The sequence below is a fragment of the Desmodus rotundus genome, chromosome 3 (assembly GCF_022682495.2).
Source record: "Desmodus rotundus isolate HL8 chromosome 3, HLdesRot8A.1, whole genome shotgun sequence".
Classification (NCBI taxonomy): domain Eukaryota; kingdom Metazoa; phylum Chordata; class Mammalia; order Chiroptera; family Phyllostomidae; genus Desmodus; species Desmodus rotundus.
Window position 1 is genome coordinate 127040563 of NC_071389.1, and position 19588 is coordinate 127060150.

The 19588-nt window shown below is 40.8% G+C and overlaps 1 protein-coding gene across 1 annotated transcript in view; it reads right to left on the minus strand.

Annotated features, from left to right (window-relative positions):
* Positions 1–19588, minus strand: part of TMTC2 (transmembrane O-mannosyltransferase targeting cadherins 2) — a 398129-nt gene that overhangs the window by 367575 nt on the left and 10966 nt on the right. The gene's annotated exons all lie outside the window — the stretch shown is intronic.

Below are 19588 nucleotides of genomic sequence, written 5' to 3' on the forward strand. Positions count from 1 at the left end.
TTATTCTTGCTTGCCTTTCCACATCTACTTAGAGCTAAAATACAGTAGAGGTGAGAAACAGTTATTAAATCATCTTTTGATGAGCTTTCTACTTCTAAATAAATCTAGCCACTGGGAATTGGTAACACAAGTAACACAAAAATTAGAGCTTTTTGCTTTATCCAAAAGTCATAACTGACTAGGAGACATAGGAAAAGATGTTCAATAGCAATAGTCATCAAGAAAAGGTACATCAAAACCAAAATAAGATTACTTTATACCCACTACAATAACAAAAAAAAAACAGAGAGCAACAAGTATTAATAAAATGGAATATTCATAGACTGCTAGTAGCAATAGCGAATGGTCCACTTTGAGAAACAGTCTGCCAGTCCCTCAACTGGTTAAACTTGGAGTTACCCTATGACCAGTAATTCTACTCCTAGGAATATACCCCAAAAACTGAAAATGGGTATTCAAACAAAAATGCGGATAGGAATATTCATAGCAGCACTATTCACAATAACCAAAAGGTGTAAATAACCTAAATGTCCAGCAACTGATGAACAGCTAAACAAAATGTGGTATATTCATACAGTGCAATACTATTTGGCCATAAAAAAGAATGAAGTACTAACAAATGCTACATGATAAGCCTTGAAAACATTTTGCTATGTGGAAGAAGTCAGTTACAAAGACTGCATATTACCTAATTCCATTTATGTGAATAGTCCAGAACTGGCAAACCTCTTAACACGTAATACGAAGAAAGGTCAATGTTTGCATAGGGCAAAGGGACAAGGGTATAGGGAGTGATAGCTAAAGGAGATGGAGTTTCTTTTTGAAATAAAGCCACTGAATTGCACAATTTAAATTGATGCACTGTATGATATATTAATTACATATCTCAATAAAGCTATTACCAAAAAAATTTTAAAAACAAGGAGAGGAGAAAGGTGTACAGTTTTAGAGATCAGTTAAACTAATCAATGTAGTTCAAAAATGGTATCACTTTAATTATAAATATTTCATTAGAAAAATCATATGAACAAACAAAAATAATTTTTTAAAGCTGCCATTTGTCCAGCCTATATCATTATCCGGAAATTTTACACACTTCATCTCTAACCCTCCTATAGTATGCAATTATTGTTATTTCCATGATGCAGTTAAGGAAAATTCTAAGAGAATGCATAACTTGACTTTGGTCAGAGAATTTGAAAACCACCCAGAACATATACCCAATGTTACCTAACACCAAAGCTGTGCTCTTTCAGCTGTATTATGGCATCATTTTAAAAAGAAAAGAAAGAAAGAAAAAACAAAAGGAAAAAGAATCATGTTTTCTCTATCAGGCATATGCCCAAAGGAAATTACACAAGTAATTTAGGTATAAAGAAGGAAAAAGCATTTGCCCAATATTGTACCTGTATTGCATGACATTTCAGCTCATTCCTTAAAAAAATATTTGCTGAGAGTCTACTATTTGCAAAATAGAAAGATGGTTGTTAAAACTTTTTACGTGTATATTGTATTCATTCAGTTTTTGCTTACTTATCTTGTTTCTGTAATTTGTGAGTCAAGTTTATTTAAAATATAATGAAGAAAAAGCCTAAAAAATGTAATAAGGTCTAAACATTAGCATTCAGAAAACTTTGAGTATATACGCTAAAATAGAAAACTGCTGTTTCCTATTTGTAACCAAGAGGACTAAGCTCTCCAGAATCCAAAATGGGCACAGTGTGGTGTTTGCAGGTCTACACCTAGGGCTCTATGCTTAATCTGGTCATTCGGATTCACATGCTATCTGTATCTTCATAAATTTAATAAACTTCGAAACCTCCTATTTCCACCTCCCCATGAAAAGTTAAATTTACAAACAAAGTAAAACAAATCAAACATATTGGTGAGTGGATGGATCTCTTTAGAATTACTCGCTAAACCACATGCAATTGCTGATTTTTCACTCTTCTTGACAGGCAAAAATGACACCGCCAGACAGATCATCATCCTACACATAGGAATTGCATATTTTTGTCCTGGCCAGTGTGGCTCAGTTGGTTGGAGCGTCGTGCCAAAACCAAAAGGCTGAGGGTTTAATTCCTGGTCAGAGCACATATCTGGGTTATGGGTGCAATCCCTGGTGTGGGCACGTACTGGAGGCAACCAATCAATGTTTCTCTCTCTCCCTTCCTCTCTCTCTAAAAGCAATGACAAAACGTCCTTGGTGAGGATTTAAAAAAAAAAAAAAAAAGGAAAAGAATGGCATTTTTCTGAGTTGGGGCTTAATTAAGTCGTTGGCCAGATTTCATAGATTTAAAGAATTTCTACATGTAGGAAATATTAGTCTGTATCTCACTTTGCTTTGTGAACTCCACAATATTCTGCAACATGAAAGAGTAGAAGGAACTTTTTTGTTTTTTAATTGGATTAGATGAAGGTTGAAATCTAACTCCACAACAGCCATTTCTATCCTTGAGGATGCTGCCTGTGTTCCTTAAGTTATCTCATCTATAAACCCAGTAATGAGGAGGGAGCCACTTTTTTTTTGCTCCTGCTAATTGGTTCCTGGCAGGACTATGAGCCCACTGTTGTCAAATTCTCTTTAATTTCTTTATAAAGTAAGAAAGCTCTAAATATGAATCAAGGAGTAAAGTGTCACAAGCCTGTAGGTGTCAGCTGTTACATAAGTGGGCTTTTTGTTTGTTTTACACTGTTTTCCATTGCTTTTTTTTTTCCAACACAATTCATGATAAATAAAAAACTGGGTGCCAATTTACAACTTCAGACATGCCCAACACATTGTCAGCGCTAAATGATTCACTAAATGAATGCCCTCTGGATCATTAAGAGAGGCCCCTGGAAGATATCAAAGTATTTCTCATAGTTCATTTCCTGCTTTGTATTTCCTGATTGTCTCCAATTTTTTTTAAAAAAGCTAATCTTTTATCAGTCTAAATTAGGTGCCTAAAATAAGTCTCTTAGCCCTGGCTGGTGCGGCTCAGTGGATTGAGCGCCGGCCTGTGAACCAAAGGATCGCTGGTTCTATTCTCAGTCAGGACACATGCCTGGGTTGTGGGCCAGGTCCCCAGGAGGGGACACGCAAGAGGCAACCACATATTGATATTTCTCTCCCTCTCTTTCTCCCTCCCTTCCCCTCTGTCTAATAATAAATAAATAAATAAAATCTTTTAAAGAAAGATTTTGAAAAAATGTCTCAAAGTACACAACATAATAATGATCCTTTACTTGTCACTCTTAGAAGTAAAATCAGCCAACACACAATAAATTTGTCTTGGGAGCAGGTTCACAATATGGTGAAGAATTTTATCCCTGAGGTGCTGAAGGACTTCAGCCTCCATGCCCTTCAGGGCGGAGGTGATACGCTCTTCATGGATACAAACACTGCAGCAGTTTCAGTCACCCTCTCATCTTCCATCCTTAGATTATGATGCTTTAAATGTGAAGACATTTCTGTTTTGCAGAACCAGGTAAATATTATCTCCACTGTACATACATTTCCTTCCCTCCGCCCTGTCTCTCAGCAAACCATGTAAAAAGCAATGCTTACATGTGAGTAGCAGCAAAGGCTCATGGGCATTTCAAAAAATAAGTCTTGGTTTCATGCATCAACCTCATCATTTTCTATGTCATGAATGATCCAACGTATGGTTTCTTTGTGCACAGGCCTAAGGACACTCAGATTTGGTGATAAACCCAGGCATCTGACCTACGTCTGCCCCCACACTTAGTTGGCTCCCACAGAAACGATGCACCAAACATTCCAAAGCATCCAAATATGAGTGTACCACCCACATTTGACAAGGGTCCACTAATTCTGATAATGGCATCATCATCATTTTTAATTCTACCACCCATAATCTGTGCTATTCTTAGATGGAATAAGTAAGACGTAGATGATTAGAAATAAAAGCTGGCTGCTTAGAATACAATATTTAAACTAACGTATCAAGTTGATATTTTGCCCAAAGAGGTATTAGATTTTCCAAATATTTATCAGAAAAGTCTATTTCATTCAAAATTGGATTCATTTGATCAAAAAAGTAAAAGAAAAAATGATTTAAACACCAGGTTTTCCAAAACAAATAAAGCAAAAGAATCAAAACACCTATTATCCCTCTTCTATTCAACTTTATATAATAGTGGATAATTTATCATACTACTTGATATTTATCAAATATCTTAAGTTATCAAAAATAAATGGTAATGTGACAGGATTTGGGAAGAGCAACTGGGGAGGGGGAGAGAAAGAAATAACTGCTTTTGTTGTCATTATCTGGCTTCTAGAAGTTCCTGGGTTAGCACCGCCACAGGGACCCTTCCCACTGACTATAACAAAATGTGAACTCTCCACATTCAAGTCCCATGAACCAAGAAAAAAACCAAGACCAGTACACAGAGGAGCAATCCTACAAAGACCCTCCCTTGTCTCTATGAGTGAAGACTCAGATCCCTGAGCCTTTTTTTTTTTCTATTGATTTTTAGGGAGGGAGAGAGAGAAAGAGAGAGACAGAGAAATATTGATTTATTGTTCCACTTATTTATGTATTGATTGGCTGCTTCTCGTATGTGTCCTGACTGGGGACTGAACCCTCAATCTGGGCATGTGGGGACATTCTAACCAACTGAGCTACCCCTCCAGGACCACCACTGAGTCATTTTTAATATCTAATTTTAGAATGTTAGGAGAATGTTTCAGAATAATTGAGAATGTTTTATTTACCTTCTTTTATCCTTCAATTCCTAGTCCCTAACACAATTTCTGAAAACAGAAGGAAGGGAAGGAGCAAAGGGAGCAGGAGGGAGGCAGCAGCCATCGTAGCCAACACAACCTTATCCCCAAAGGAGCTGAGCCAACAACAGGGGAATGCTTCCCGGACGTAATCAAGCAGCGGCTGAAGGACCGGCATAAAAAGATCAAAACAACTTTTTCTCTCAACTACAGGCACAAGTCCGAGGGCATCATTTCTGAACCACTCTCGACATGCCTTGATATCTTTAAGAGCACTTTTATATTACAGTCCAGTGAAAATAGCTAAAATAAAATATTTATAATGATCCAACTCCAACCACTTTTACAACTTTATTGAGTTTTATTGTATACCATAAAATTCACCCGTTTCAAGTGATTTTTGGTAAATTTATGAGTGGTGCAACCATCACCTTAAAATCAGTGTGAGAGTATTTTCATGACCCTAATAAGATTCCTGATTTTTATTTACACTTACCCAACTTCCACTCCCAGGCAACCACTAATCAACTTTCCCTTTTCTATAGAGATTTGCCTTTTCTTGGCATTTTATATAAATGAAATCAGAGGATACTCGGCCACTTTCTAAACATGTGAAGTCATTTAACTTTGCTATGCCTCTTTCTCCTCACAATAACCGTACCTCACAGAGCTATTACGAGGAATAAAGGAGGCTGAACCATATGAAATGCTTAGAACACGGCTGACACATATCAAGTGCACAATGCACTAATTGTCAAGCTGTTAAGACCCCACTACTGTTGCCTGTAATTCTCCTACAGTTTCTATGCCAGTGTAGCCTCATATTCAGCCTGTGCCAAAACGAACTCCCTATCTCTCCCTTCAAAACTGTTTTCCCCCTGTGTTCCTTCACGCAGGGAATACTGAGTATCCTCACAGTCATCAGAAACTTCAAGTCTTAAATCCTTTTTTATTCATTCTCACATCCAGCCAGCAAGTTCCAGAGGCCTCTTTACTCCCATGAATTTGCCTCTTTCTCTCTACTCCCTCAGCTACAGTTACAGCTCTCAATTTTTTTTCCTGATTTAGTGCAAAAGCTTTCTGCCTGTTCCCTCTACCTTCCAGTGTTCCTCTAATCTATCCATCCTACTTCCGTCAAAGGATTCTTTCTCAAAATGCAAGTCTGATCATTACTCTCTCCTTCACAGGCTCCCCTTGGCTATCAATTTAGCTCCTCAGCTGTCACCCAGGACCCATCACAAACTGATTTCTACCTACGTCTCTATTTGCTTCTCTGGCCAGTCCCCAGAATACACCCTTGGTAATGGCCATTCTAAACAACCTGCAGCTTTCTGAATGTGTGAGTCCCAGGACTTCAGGGAAGCTAGACAACTTCCCGCACCTCCAAGACTGCCATTTGCCTTTTCCAAGTCTTAGATCAAGTACCACTTTGTTTATTAGGTGGTCCCCGGGACCACCTAGAATGATTTGGAGGTGCCTCCTCCGTCTAGAGCTGAATGAGATAATATACAAAAAGATGCCCTCACAGTGCCATCAATCCAGTGACGTGGCCCTTCTTGAGCCCAAGTTCAGCATCACTTGAGCTCGGCGAAGGGTTGAGGAAGGGAAAAGATGAGGCAGGGAGGTAGGTGAGTGGGGATGGGAGGAGAAGCACAGAGAGGAAACTGGGAGAAGGAGGGGAGACAGGGTATGAAAGGGCAGGAAGGGAGGAGTTAAAAATAGAAGATAGATGAAGGGCACTGAGGACAACGCATGACAGGGAGCAGGAAGAAGGGGTCTGACCCACTTCCCTGAGGGGAGACTTTTCTTTGGGGCATGAGCCTTTAATAAAAATGCGAACCCCTTCTTTTACTCCTACCTGTGGTCATAATCATACATTTTTTCTTTCTGTCCTTTTATTTCTGAAATACCACCACTCACAATGATTCTAGCTCTAAAGTGGAGGAAAAATTTACACACTTCCATCTGCTGGAGACAACATTTCATTTCCTTTCTAAAGCATTCTCCACATTTACTGTCAATCAACCAAGAGTTACTTTTCAGGTTTTCCATCTGTTTTCATTTTTTTCTTTTCTTTCATCAGAATCCATGGAAAACTAGACTTATTTCAATATGCCATAAGTATCAAGGGTATTTGGGTGAAAAGATCAGAGTTAAAAAAGATAACAGATTATCCAAATCAGTGGTTTCCAACATTTTTTCCACCGGCCCCTTTTAAGTATATCCAGCCACACTCAACCCAAGGCCTGCCTTTCAAACAGCTTCTATGCCTTAGTCTTTTCACAATTTATCTTCCCATTTTATTAGTCAAAGGTCAGAGCTAACAATCAGATTTTCTGATCAATATAAGCTACACAGTGCTAAAACGCTTGAATTTATATAATTATTGATTAAAATCCGAGACAAGACAAACAAAATCTCAACATTTTGTTAGCCTACGTGATCCTGTAGTGGATAACGGTAAGCTCTGGGGTTTAAATGGAAGTCAATGATGGACTCCAATTGTGAACTTCATGTCCCTTCTGGGCATCAAGCTACTGGCTATAGCCAAATCCCACAAGCTTAGAAAGGTGAAACCCCAAGAAATTTTATACCACTATACACTTGATGACCTTTATTTTCTGCCTTCTTTCTACACAGGATCTTCATAAATGTCTTCTTGTCCTAACAAGGTTTCTCATCCTGCGAAGCATAGAGAATTTAAGGAATCCAGGAACTTGGATGGAAAAAAAAAAGAACATATAGTTTTCACTAGTCCTAAGAATATTTAGCATTGCCTTTAATGATGAATAAAGTCAAGAGGCCATTACCATGACTATCACTGGGAGGAACTGCAGATGCTTCCTTTCACAGTAGTTACTGCAAACATCTCAAAAAATCATTTACACTCGTCACTCCTTCGAAACCATGACAGTTAATGGATCTGCCACTTGGCTTTGTTACTTAACAGATCAATAAAGAAGCGTATATATGACGACACAAGGACTTGGGTTTTAGAATCTTGATAAATATATTTCCATTTTGGGGGCCTGTATATGTTTTGTTTCATGAATTTAAGACAATTTGTTTGGAAGAAGCCCGTAGGTTTCACCAGACGGCCAAAGACATGCACAACCAAAGCAAAGGGCTGCTCTGCAAGCAAATTTCATTCAGACCCATCACTGTGTGCCCAGCAATAACAAGATGGGGTGACACAAATACTCCCTTGAGTAAGTATGAAAACTCACACAGTCAATGGGGGTGGGGGGCGGGGACAGGAGTCAAAGTCAGATCTCCGGAAGTCTCCTCTCTTCCAGTGCTTTAAGGGAGGGAAGACAGGAGCCTGAAGTACAGAGACAGGCATGCGGATCTCCCTGAGCCTTGTATCCATTCTCAGACTACTGTGTTAGATGCATCACCAACAATTCCATCTGTGAACCCCACAACATTAGGTGACACTACCTCCTCCTGACCTCATCATCTGCTAGGCCAAGGATCGACATCCTGGGCAGCTTGCTTTGTTTTCTTTTCTTCGTCTACCATTATCCATGCTGAGGATACACACAAAACTCTCCAGTCCCAGTTTTGAGGTTTCCACTGTTCTAACAACCTGGCATTTCCTCTATGAATCCTTCTCCAGTCTTTCCGAAAGTAATCAAGTATTCTTTCAGTCTCTCACTGTATATTCTATCTCTGCAAAATGTTCAGTCACACGGGACATCAAAATACGTGGTAACTCTCCAGGAGCTTTTTCAGATCCTTAAAAACCAGAGACCTCATGATTCCCCATTCATATGTCATTCCTTTAACACAGCGCCTGATAGGTTTGATGGAAAATGAAAGTGCATGAAGCTGAATTGAATTTCATGCTCATAACAACCCTCTGAGATCAAGAATTACTATCCTCTTCAGAGATGAGCAACCCCACATACAGACAAGTTGCTGATGTAACCAATGTCATACTGCCAGAAAGTGAAACATTTGAAGAATGAGCCCAGTGACACACATTAGTCAACGATCCATTATACTTGATTGTAATTTCTCTTCAACAAAAAACATTTGGCCCATTTTCTCAATTTCTTATAAATATTTATCTTTTTAATGCATCATTCTTTTATCATGTTCATAATGATCACGATTCACTCAGATCTTGACTTAGTTCTGCAACAGGTGACCCAGAGACGACTTGAGACGGAAATACAAGGCAGCCCAGGGAAAAAGCAGCATCTTCGCAGAAGCAAGAGGCCACGCCCACACTTGTTTATAGCAATTACCCTGAACTAAGCAAAAGAGATAGACTATGACAGCCATATCTAAAGGAGCAACACAAAAGACTGCAATGTACTTGGACCCTTTGTAGGAGAAAACAGAGCATCCAGAGCATCCGTGATGGGAGACACATCTTCCTTGACACGAGCTCAAAATGATCGCTGCGATTAGAATAGAGCCAATTAGATGGGCTGACTGACATGACATGAAACCCATGTTCCCCAGAGGGGAACTTTGTCTCAACTGAACACATAGCACCAAGCAAAGCTTTACACCTGAACTGTAAGATGGGAAGGAAACTGTGATGTAAAACACTGATTTTTATGGATATAATTTCACCAGTACATATTTTCCTATTACTCCCATAAAGTATCCCACTGATACCAAAATACCTCCAACCCTTCCATAATGGAAGTGCTGCCTGGACATGTTCACATGTCTCTGGCTCACAGCAAACATCAGCAATTCACCACTTGCATACTGAAAAAACTAGAGTTATAATTGGCCTAGAAATGCTGCCAACAACATGTACTGCCTCTCTGTTATGTGTAAATTGATGGTTTCTTCTTTGGTTTATGGCAAGTTGAAGTTTGCAAATAAATGAATATATATTACATATCTGCCATAAAATTTGACATTAAGATTGAACTTCCCCCAAACTCAGACCATTATGATACCCTTTAAACAAGTATTCTAGTATATGTTTGATTTAATGTGTCTCTTCCAGCATAACTTTTATAATTGATTTAACTAATTCCAGGTCAAAATCTTTTTACCTAAATGTTTGCTTTTACAGAAATTGTTTACTACCTGTCTTTTAATTAAGAATTTTAATAGGCTCTTACTGAAATCAAATCAATAGGTTGTTTTTGGAGTTTTTAAGTAAAACAGGTAGCTGTTTGTTAAAATGCATTCCATTTATCATGACCTAAAATTTTATTTCAGATGCATAATCAGTTACTTTTGAAAGTTGTTATTGAAAATAATACCAAAGGCAGCATTTTCTTCAAAAAGGATTAATCTACATATTACTTTAAATCTGCAAGCCAACCTTTGAGCTACAAATTTACAAAACTACTGTTTTGTAAAACCCACACTTTCTAGACCCATAAGTCAACAGATTCCTATAAGTCTAAGAATCATACATAATTGCGAAGTAGGCAACCTTGGTCCTGACACTGATTTTTCTACCTGAGGACAACCGTATCCAAACTGCAACCATTTGACAAATGGGGACTATCAAAGAGTGCGGAAGATGGCAATCCAGTTCAAAGCAGAAACATACGGCCTTTTTCCTTGCCAATAAGAAAAAAAATGATATCACGGCCAGTACATTATTGAACACATTTTGTCAAGGGTGCCTCCTGGGGAGCCCAAAGAACAAAAAAGCATCAGGATGAGGCTGTCAACAACCAAGCAGCGACACAGAGTCACTTTGCAGGTGTCAAAACCTCAAACCTGGAAAATGAAGACCAGTGGGCAGACCACAGGAGAAAATGGATACCAGAAGAATACCAAACAGCTGTTTAGAGTTGAGCTAAAGCAAGGCAGATACCCACCGGGAGGTCAAGCAAACCACTCGGAGAGCACACTGAAGCAGAGCCTGAAACAATGTAACAAAGCAGCAGACAGCTGGGCAACAACTGCGTGGAAACACAGGCCTGCAGCTGGGGGAGGAGGGGGAGGCTCAGGACAGGTTCACAAACAGCTACACCAGCATCCCGGAGGCAGCCTCTCTGAGACCAAGCAGCAGGCACTTCCTGCAGACCAAGCGGGACTGCCAGGACCGCATGGCAGGGGCCACGGGCACAAACACTTAAAAGACTTACTGTTGCAAAAAATACACTGCTCAGCAACGGGCTCAGTCAGGATCCAGGGACTGGACAGGACAAAACATGTAAGCCTCGGAGAGGTGTGGGGTCTGTGCCATCTAGTCACTTCTATCCTAGTCTCCTAGGCAGCATATTTGCCAAGTTCTACCAAAAAAAAAAAAAAAAAAAATCACCGGACAGTGCTCACTGTAGTGTCATCCTAGAGAAAGGGAAGTCAGTAAAATTTTACATTTGTAAGTCAGACCTTGAGCTTTCACTCCTAAACTACATTTTAAACCTGTGTTATCCATCTAATGGCAAAACCCCTGGGAGTGCCCAGGTACGCCCTCAGCAATCTCAGTGAGATTGCTAGACGAGGTGTAAAAGTATGTTTTTCCATTTAGATCAGGGAATGGCAAACTTTTTCAGGTAAGGCCAGACAGTAAATATTTTAGGCTTTGCAAGCCCCAAAGTCACTACTGTAACTACACAACACTGCTATTGTAGAAAAGGGGCCATGGACGATACACACACAAATGGGTATGGCTGTTTATAAAACAAGCTTCCGTGCCACTCCTACTCTGAGTGATAATCCAAAATACACACAGGCACACACATGCCTATATAAATAAATATCCTACCTCCTATGGACGACCACCCCATAACTGAGTAAGACCACTTTGTAACGGGAGCAGGGTGGCACCCCCCCCCAAAATGGGAAAGGGTTGGAAGGACACTGAAGGCTGCACCTGGTGAGTCACCCTGGCAACCAGGACCACCCACGTATGACTCAGCAGAAGAGAAGCAGGCAGAAGGGCTGGGGCTTGGAGCTAGGGTGGTGACTGGACGGGAGCGACATATCCTCCCATCTACTTCTGCCACTCTGGGATTATGGAGGCAGTCTTTAAAAGCAAAGCGCTAGTTGAAGCATGCTTTTGCTCTCCCTTCCTACAGTCTGTTTGGTCTGTGTTTGGGGGTTCAGGCTCATGAACTGGCAGGCCTTGGGGAAACCACGGAGTCCTGGCGCATTCCCCACACCCTTCCCTGAACACTGGGGGACGTGCCCCACCAGGAGAGCGACAAGCACTAAGCCGGTAAGAGGGGAGGGGAGGAGGTTAAGGGGGAAGGGAGGGTCCTAGGAGGAAGCTGGCAGGGCGACAAGCTCTTAAGCCACAAGACCCTCCACTGCGTGGGAAGCCATCAGTGGCACCCATTCCCACCCTGCGCTCCTCCAGCAAAGGACTCCTTCAGCGGTCGCCACTCAACCACCTGCTCCTTGAAACTGGGGTGGGGGGACATCAGCATGGGCCTATCAGCAGCAGGCCCCATGACCCTCCCCCATTGGTCAGCAACCTGCTGACCAAAGCCGCTGCCTGCTGCCCACTTGTTCCTCTGCCAAGGACCCAGACTAGAAGAGTGAGTTGCCAGTAAGACAATTAGACGCACAGGCTCCCAAGAATGAAAAGGACGGCACTTCGAGTGGGAGGAGAGGTTCCTGGTGCAGCCCTGAACTAAGCTGGCAGAGGGCGACTGGGTGATTTTTTTGGATGTTTTAGAGGAAACGGGCTTTGAGGTAGAAATCTGCCATTACTTCACACTGTATATACTTTAAATAAAGGATTCCTTTTTCTTTCCACCGGACTGTCTCAAGAGTTTTTGCATGGGTGGCAAGCGATGGGACCCCACTGGCTGTTCTGAAATAGCACGAGTCTGTCCGGTGACAACAGGACTCATGAGATTGCATTCCTGATCAAGTTGGCACCAAATGGTACTACTCGAATTGCCAAGGTTATTAAGAATAGATTGGAAAGAGACATCATACATTCCATGGACATCTGTGGCCTCCCTTTCTTCCCAAAATACCTTGCTTTTCCTTCTAACAGAGGCCCTCTTTCCTGTGGTGCACCTATTGCACATGGTGTGAGACAGGAAAACCTGCCTCCTCCACTCACATGGCAGGCCGCACATTCAGCCACACGCATGGCCCCGGCCCGGCCAAAGTACCCCACCGTTCCCCTAGCCAGGAGCTGTGCTTCACCGGTAAGTTTTAAACTTCAGTCAGCATGATTAAGGGCCTCCATGGAGCATGTCTGAGCATTAGGGAAGAAACCATCGTGGCCACAATGGCCACAGCAAGAGATGGAGAGAGAAATGAGGTCCTCATGGCCTCATCAGAGCTCTTGGAATCAGACAAGCAAGAGGCTCCACCTTCCCTGAGCTGGGGTAATATCACTTCCAACCGACAGTCTGTATTGTAAAAATAAATAACATGCTAGCAAAAATAGAGCCTCGGGGACAGCGCATCGGCAGTTCAAAGCAGCAAGACAGGCAGACCAACCTCCAAAGCCCGCACCGTGCGCGTGCCGTCAGCAGAGATGTTCTAACACCTCACCTCTCCCCCTATTCACTGAGGAAAGCAGGCACATCCTTCCAGCTTCCTTCACCCACAACTTACCTACCTGTGTGCTTCCTATTGCTACCCACTTGCCCAAGACAGAAACCTGGGGACAGTCTCCTTCTCCCCCTACCCTCCACAGTCAGCTAGTTACAGATTGAGGTCAACTTTTTTGTCACTTTTCCATTTTTAATACTCAATTTTCCTTTTCACTTCTTTCCTTATTTTAACCCTCACCACCACTAAGAATACAAATCCTCTAAAATAAATTCTATAGACCATATAGAATCCTATAGAGCCAGTATAACCCTATAATGGACACCCTTCTGGTCTCTCTGCTTTGGATTTCATCCTACTTCAAAGAGTCTCCAAATTTCATCATGGGACACAAGGTCCTCTCCACTTAGCTCCCGTCTATCTTGCCAGTTCATCTTTCTGCCCCCAGCCCTCTCCTCCTGTAGTTTTATGCCCTGGCTCTGTAGACACCAGACCTTTCTCTCCCTACACATTTCTCCCAAATATTCCTCCCACTCTCTCATCTTTAACAAACTAACTGTTACTTGTTCTTCAGGAGTCAGCTCGCCCAAGTGCCTCCCTCACGGCTCCCTTCCAGTCTGTGTCAGGTGCCTCTGTATGCACTCACTTAGAGTCCTAAGTACATCCCTATTGCAGACACTGCTCAGCTGGTCTCCCCACTAGACTCTAAGCTCCTTAATATTGTGGACTATGTCTTCTTCGGGGGGGTGCCCCCAATATTTACCATGGTTCCTACCACAGCTGAGCACCCACAAACACTTGCTGAAAGAACACAGGACTACAGCGCGTGCCACGGGCTGACGCGACGGCATCCCACCCTGACGCTTTTGGCGAGATAGCAGTTTCTAGGTAAGAATGGCTTCACTTTTAAATCAAAGGCCAGTGCCTATTTGAGCTGATTTCCTGAATTTAAAATAAACCATATTCAAATCTTCCTCCCAAACTTTGAATACAATTATCATATTTTTACACGATAATTTGAAGAAATCAGACTACTTAAATGGTAAACACACCCTTTCTTTTCCTTTCTGCCCATCACTTCTAGTCACTTGCGGCCTCTGAGCTAAGTGCGCAGAATACACAACGGAACACTTTGCAATGCCATTACTAAGCATTGTTAAAACTTTTGATTGACTTGTGTCTAAGGACAATCATCTACTTACAGTTTTCACTGCCTTCTTAATTGCCATTCATCTTTTTCTAGTATCAAGGCTGATAAAGAATAGAAATTAGCTTGCGAAGAATGCCAATGAACTAGCAGAAACTGATGTGATTTTCTAAGGGAAAAAATTCCTTAACATACAAATAAGTAAATGAAAACCAACAATTTTAAACAAAAGAAATCATTCATTAGTTTCTAGTTAAGGTATTGAGAGAAAACACCATTCCAGTTTTCTATTGTGGCTGTAGTGTTGCTTTGGCCTATTTCTACCAATTTCAGTCTATTCTGATAAACTCTTTCTGAGCACACGAACAGCTTGTAGGCAGACACAGAAGAATTCCTTCAAATGCAGTAGGCAAACTGCATGCAAACATTTACTCTAATTTTTTTAAAGATTGTATTTATTTTTAAAGAGAGGGGAAGGGACAGAGAAACAGAGGGAGAGAAACATCCATGTGTGAGAGAGACATAGATTGGTTGCCTTTCGCATGCCCCCAGGTGGGGACCTCACCTACAACCCAGGCATGTGCCCTGACTGGGAATCCAACCAGTGACCCTCTGGTTCACAGGCCAGCACTCAATCCACTGAGCTACACCAGCCAGGACCATTTACTCTTAATTTGTATATAAGATGCTTAAAGAAAAAACAATCAGGCTAAGTACCGGTTTGTATTTAAGTTTTTATTCAGGTTTAGAGAAAAAGTTTAATGTTCTTGTCAAATCTATTGATTTACAGGAAGTCTTTGAACTTCATTTTCAACTACTTTTCATAAATGATGATGAGACAGAAAGAAATAAAAATGAAAAATTTAATTTAAGATTATGCTTAGTAGAAAAAACAATTTTAAGTTTCAAAAGCCATCCATGGTCTAATCTATAAGGTCTGTGGTATATGAATAAACTGTCCAACTGACCACTGAATTTACTAATTCAGGCTTCAGTTAGAAAAACAAACCCAACCCCCACCCCCAAAATACTAAATCCTCAGAATTCAAATTCCAAGCCCACAACCATGAGCATATGGGCACTTACTATGATGATAGTCTTTTGTAAAAAATACGGGCAAGCTGCTATTTTATAACACACCAAAAAGTCAGCATGTAATCAAAATTTACTGAAGGATTTTTTGAAGAATTGTTAAAACACTAAAGAAGTACTTATACAAGCAGAGTTGAATTCAACAGACTTCCATTCCTCCAATGATTTCTCCTCTAGAAGCAGACAATCATTTGCTGCTCTGGCTCCAATTCACAAAGACATGAAACAAAAGAATACCCTTTTATTGCAGTGCCTCTGCCCCCCCCACGAAGAAATTTCAGCATAATCATCCCTCCTCTATAGCATAAAAGGAAGGCACTATATTTCATAAGCAAGAAAGGGGCAAACAAAACCTTCAAATCAACTCCACTCAATTTCACCAAAGTTCATTTTATAGAAATTCCCACCCAATCCTCATTCTAGAGAAATCCAACTGCTAGTCTTCTGTTTAGTTCTAAATAGCAACTGCTGAAGTATGTTTAAAAAGGTCCTAAATTATTGGTTTCTTATACTAATTCAAATCAATTCCTGAGAATTGAGAGCCATCCTGCAAAAACCAATTATTATTTTCCTCTCCTAAATTAAAGAATATGATTGATTTTTTTAAACCTATCAGTAACAGAATGTGGTTTATTAAAATGCTGGGTGAATTTTCACCTGAATATTCTCAAAATATTTCAAGGAACAGATGTGCACTAGAGAAAACTAGGCTGCAATCCAACAAGAACCAAAAGTTTCTCCTTTTTAGGAGCTGCCACTTACTGTTAGAATTTAGGTATCAATAGGAACAGAGTAAACATTCCAACTGAGAATAAGGTAACACATAAGAAATAAAATGAGCCCTGGCTGGTGTGGCTCAGTGGACCAAAGGGTTGTTAGTTCAATTCCCAGTCAGGGCACATGCCTGGGTTGCAGGCCAGGTCCCTCCCTAGTTGGGGGAGTGTGAGAGGCAACCACATATTGATGCTTCTCTCCTTCTCCTTCTCCCTCACTTCCCCTTCTCTCTGAAAATAAATAAATAAAATATTTTTTAAAAAAGAAATAAAATGATGACTATGACTGAGACCTTTGGGTGTTATGGTTTGTGGTGGTGATGGACCTCCTTTTCCATTGCATGTGTGGCAATATGGCCAATGTTTTACCTAAAACACTACTTGCCCCCAAATGGCCAATCTCAATCTTAAACAACTAAACCCAAACCCATTTCCCTAGAATGGTGACCTGTTAAAAGCTGGAAGGGACCCTGGGGAACCACTAATGCCAAGCTCTTGCTTCAAAGAAAAGGTTGTGTTAGCAATACAGTAGACCTTCAACGTACTTGATGTTGGAGGAAAAAAAATTTTTTCTGGGAGGAAACATGGAAAGCAAGAAGTGTTAGAGTTACAAGGTTATATGTTCTCTTTATATAAAGAATCCCCTGAAAAATGTCAAGTCCCCATGTGAAAGATCTGTATTAACTAGGAGAGAGATCGATATGCTTAAGTGCAGAACTAGTCGTAAATACACTGATGCGTGCTGTAGGGCCTGGTGAGAGTGCACGGTAACGAGAGAAAATAACAGGTTCCCAGAAAAGGCACCAGAGAACAAACAGAGCTTCGTATCTGCCTTGCTCACTGTGAAACAGACAGTATGTAAAAATATTCCTGGGATTTGGCTAACTCTTAATTCAATATAAGCTTTCCCAATATAACTGAAAACAACTCTGGATTTTCATTTTTGAACTTTTTCATTGTCTAGATACAGTTCATAGAGTGAAACAATTCTTACAAGATGCTAGGAAATCATAATTTTTCGTACGCTACCATGCACAGTATCACCTAACTTAGAGGAGAAAGCCAACTGTGCTGAAGAAGAGAGAAGACATTCTAGTTCTGTTTTACACCTGTGCTTCTGAGGATACACTGCACGCATTTTATTGGCCAAATTTGTGTGTGTGCACGCACGCATGTGTGTACAATGCTCAGGTTTCAACATTTCTCCAAACTCAAGATAACAATTATTTTCAAAAATCAGTAGTTATCTAATAGAGTTCACTGAACCCTTCCAGGTACCCTAAATATATCTGAAATCCTAACTTGAATATTACTAGAAATAAGTTTAAATGTTGAATATTGGGTTTTAAGAGAAGTCCCTAAATGCTCTACAATACTTTCAGATGTTATTATATAGTGATTTTTAGCTGTCAGCAAGAGTTAACAAATAATTTCTTAATTAAGAGAAATATTTAATAATTATCCTAGACACCAGACATTGGACCAGGCAGTTTATATAATCAAGGTCTGTCCAGCAAAAGTTCAGCCATTGTTAATAAAACAAGAACAGTTTGCACAACATCAATATAACCTGGCAGCCAAGGAAACAGACTGGAATGTACAAGCATGAACACTGACGACTTCACTGTATTAGCCATTGGGGGCAGTAGATGCTGAGGAAGCATGTGTACTGTGTGGCCACCGCATACAAAATGACTGTGAGCAGAACAAACTGCGTCAGATTTTGCGCTAAGCTTGAACATTCCTCCATGGAAACTATTTGGATGACTCAGAAGGCTGCAGCTATGGGCAACTGTTGATTGGCAGCTTCAATGCAACAACATGCCTGCTCATACATCACATCTCATGCAGAGTTTTGTGGCAAAACATCAAATCACCCAGGTGACTCATCCCCACTATAGGCCAGGTTTGGTGCCCTGTGACTTCTGGCTTTTCCCAAAACTAAAATCACCTTTGAAAGGGAAGAGATTTCAGACTGTCGATGAGATTCAGGAAAATACAATGGGGCAGCTGATGGTGATTGGGAGAACTGTGTGATGTCCCAAGGTGCCTACTTTAAGGGGACTGAAGCATCATTGTCCTATGTACAATGTTTCCTGTATCTTCTATCTTCTTCAATAAATGTCTCTATTTTTCATATGACATGGCTGGGTACCTTCTGGACAGACCTTGTGTAACTTACCTCATTCAGTTCTCCCAACAACTGTATTAAGTAAGTATCACTGTCCTTTTTCTATAGAACAGGGAACAGAGAATAGTAAAAAAGTTTTAGTAACACAATCAAAATTTCCTATCTAGCAAGTTAGTAGTTCTGGGACTAGACCCCTAGATTATCTGATTCCAAAATTATTGTGCCTTTTTTCCTGTTTGCTACTCTGTTGCTTGAAAAGGTCTCAAATTAAGAAATATTTTCTAATTGGTTATAAAAAATGTATCACCGGGGTTAGGTACTAGATGTTGCCATCCAGTACATGTGCTAGGCATACCGACTCCAAATTCTCAGTACAGGACTGATTAACACAAACACTCCAATGGGGGAAGAAACAGCTGCTCTGCCATACCACTTTTCTCATCACCGGGCCACCAGAACTGCTCCAAATCTGAACACACTCCTAAAGGAAGGGGGTTGCCAATGAAAAGGGAGAACATGGGCATGCCCTGTCAGCAGAACCAAAGTACCAAAGATTATTTACACCCAATGCACTGTAATTGGTGCTTTTACCCTGCAAAAGGAAAGAAGTGCTCAGAATGGCCAGAATGTCTATTCAAAATAAGCCCTCACGCAGAGACCAGAAACGTACGGACAGCACCAGCAAATAAACAGAGAAGAAGAACTGCTTATACAGAGAGACCGCAAAGATCAGAAGTGCAGGTGGGGCCTGGGGGTGGCATAGAGCTGGGACAGTACGAGTTTGACCAGTGACTCCAAGTGAAAAATTAGCAATAACATGACATAGAACACAGCTCTGTTCTCAGGGCAGAGAGAGTTAGATGCTAATGTGCTGAGCCACCGACCCTCTGCTCCAACATGCTATCCATCTAAGACTATAGCCAGGCAGCTATTCAAAAGCACAGAGAACACTTCAAGATCCTCACTCTGCGATTGGCAGTTACTGTTATTTTCACTTCCTAAACAATTTATAAGACCAAGTTTTAGAGAGGTAAGTGGTTCGAGTTCTTAGCTAATAAAGTGGTAACCCCAAGACTAAAACGCCAGTCTGCTATCTTGGCCTAATGTGTGTTTACCAAATTGCCTCTAAGACACAGTACAGGATTTGAAAAATAAAGGAATAATCACAACTCATTTAAGAATGAGTTCTTAAAAAATATTTCCAGTAAATAGAAATGTAAAATTTCAGCTATATAGGGCACTCACTCATTCAGAAATCCCCC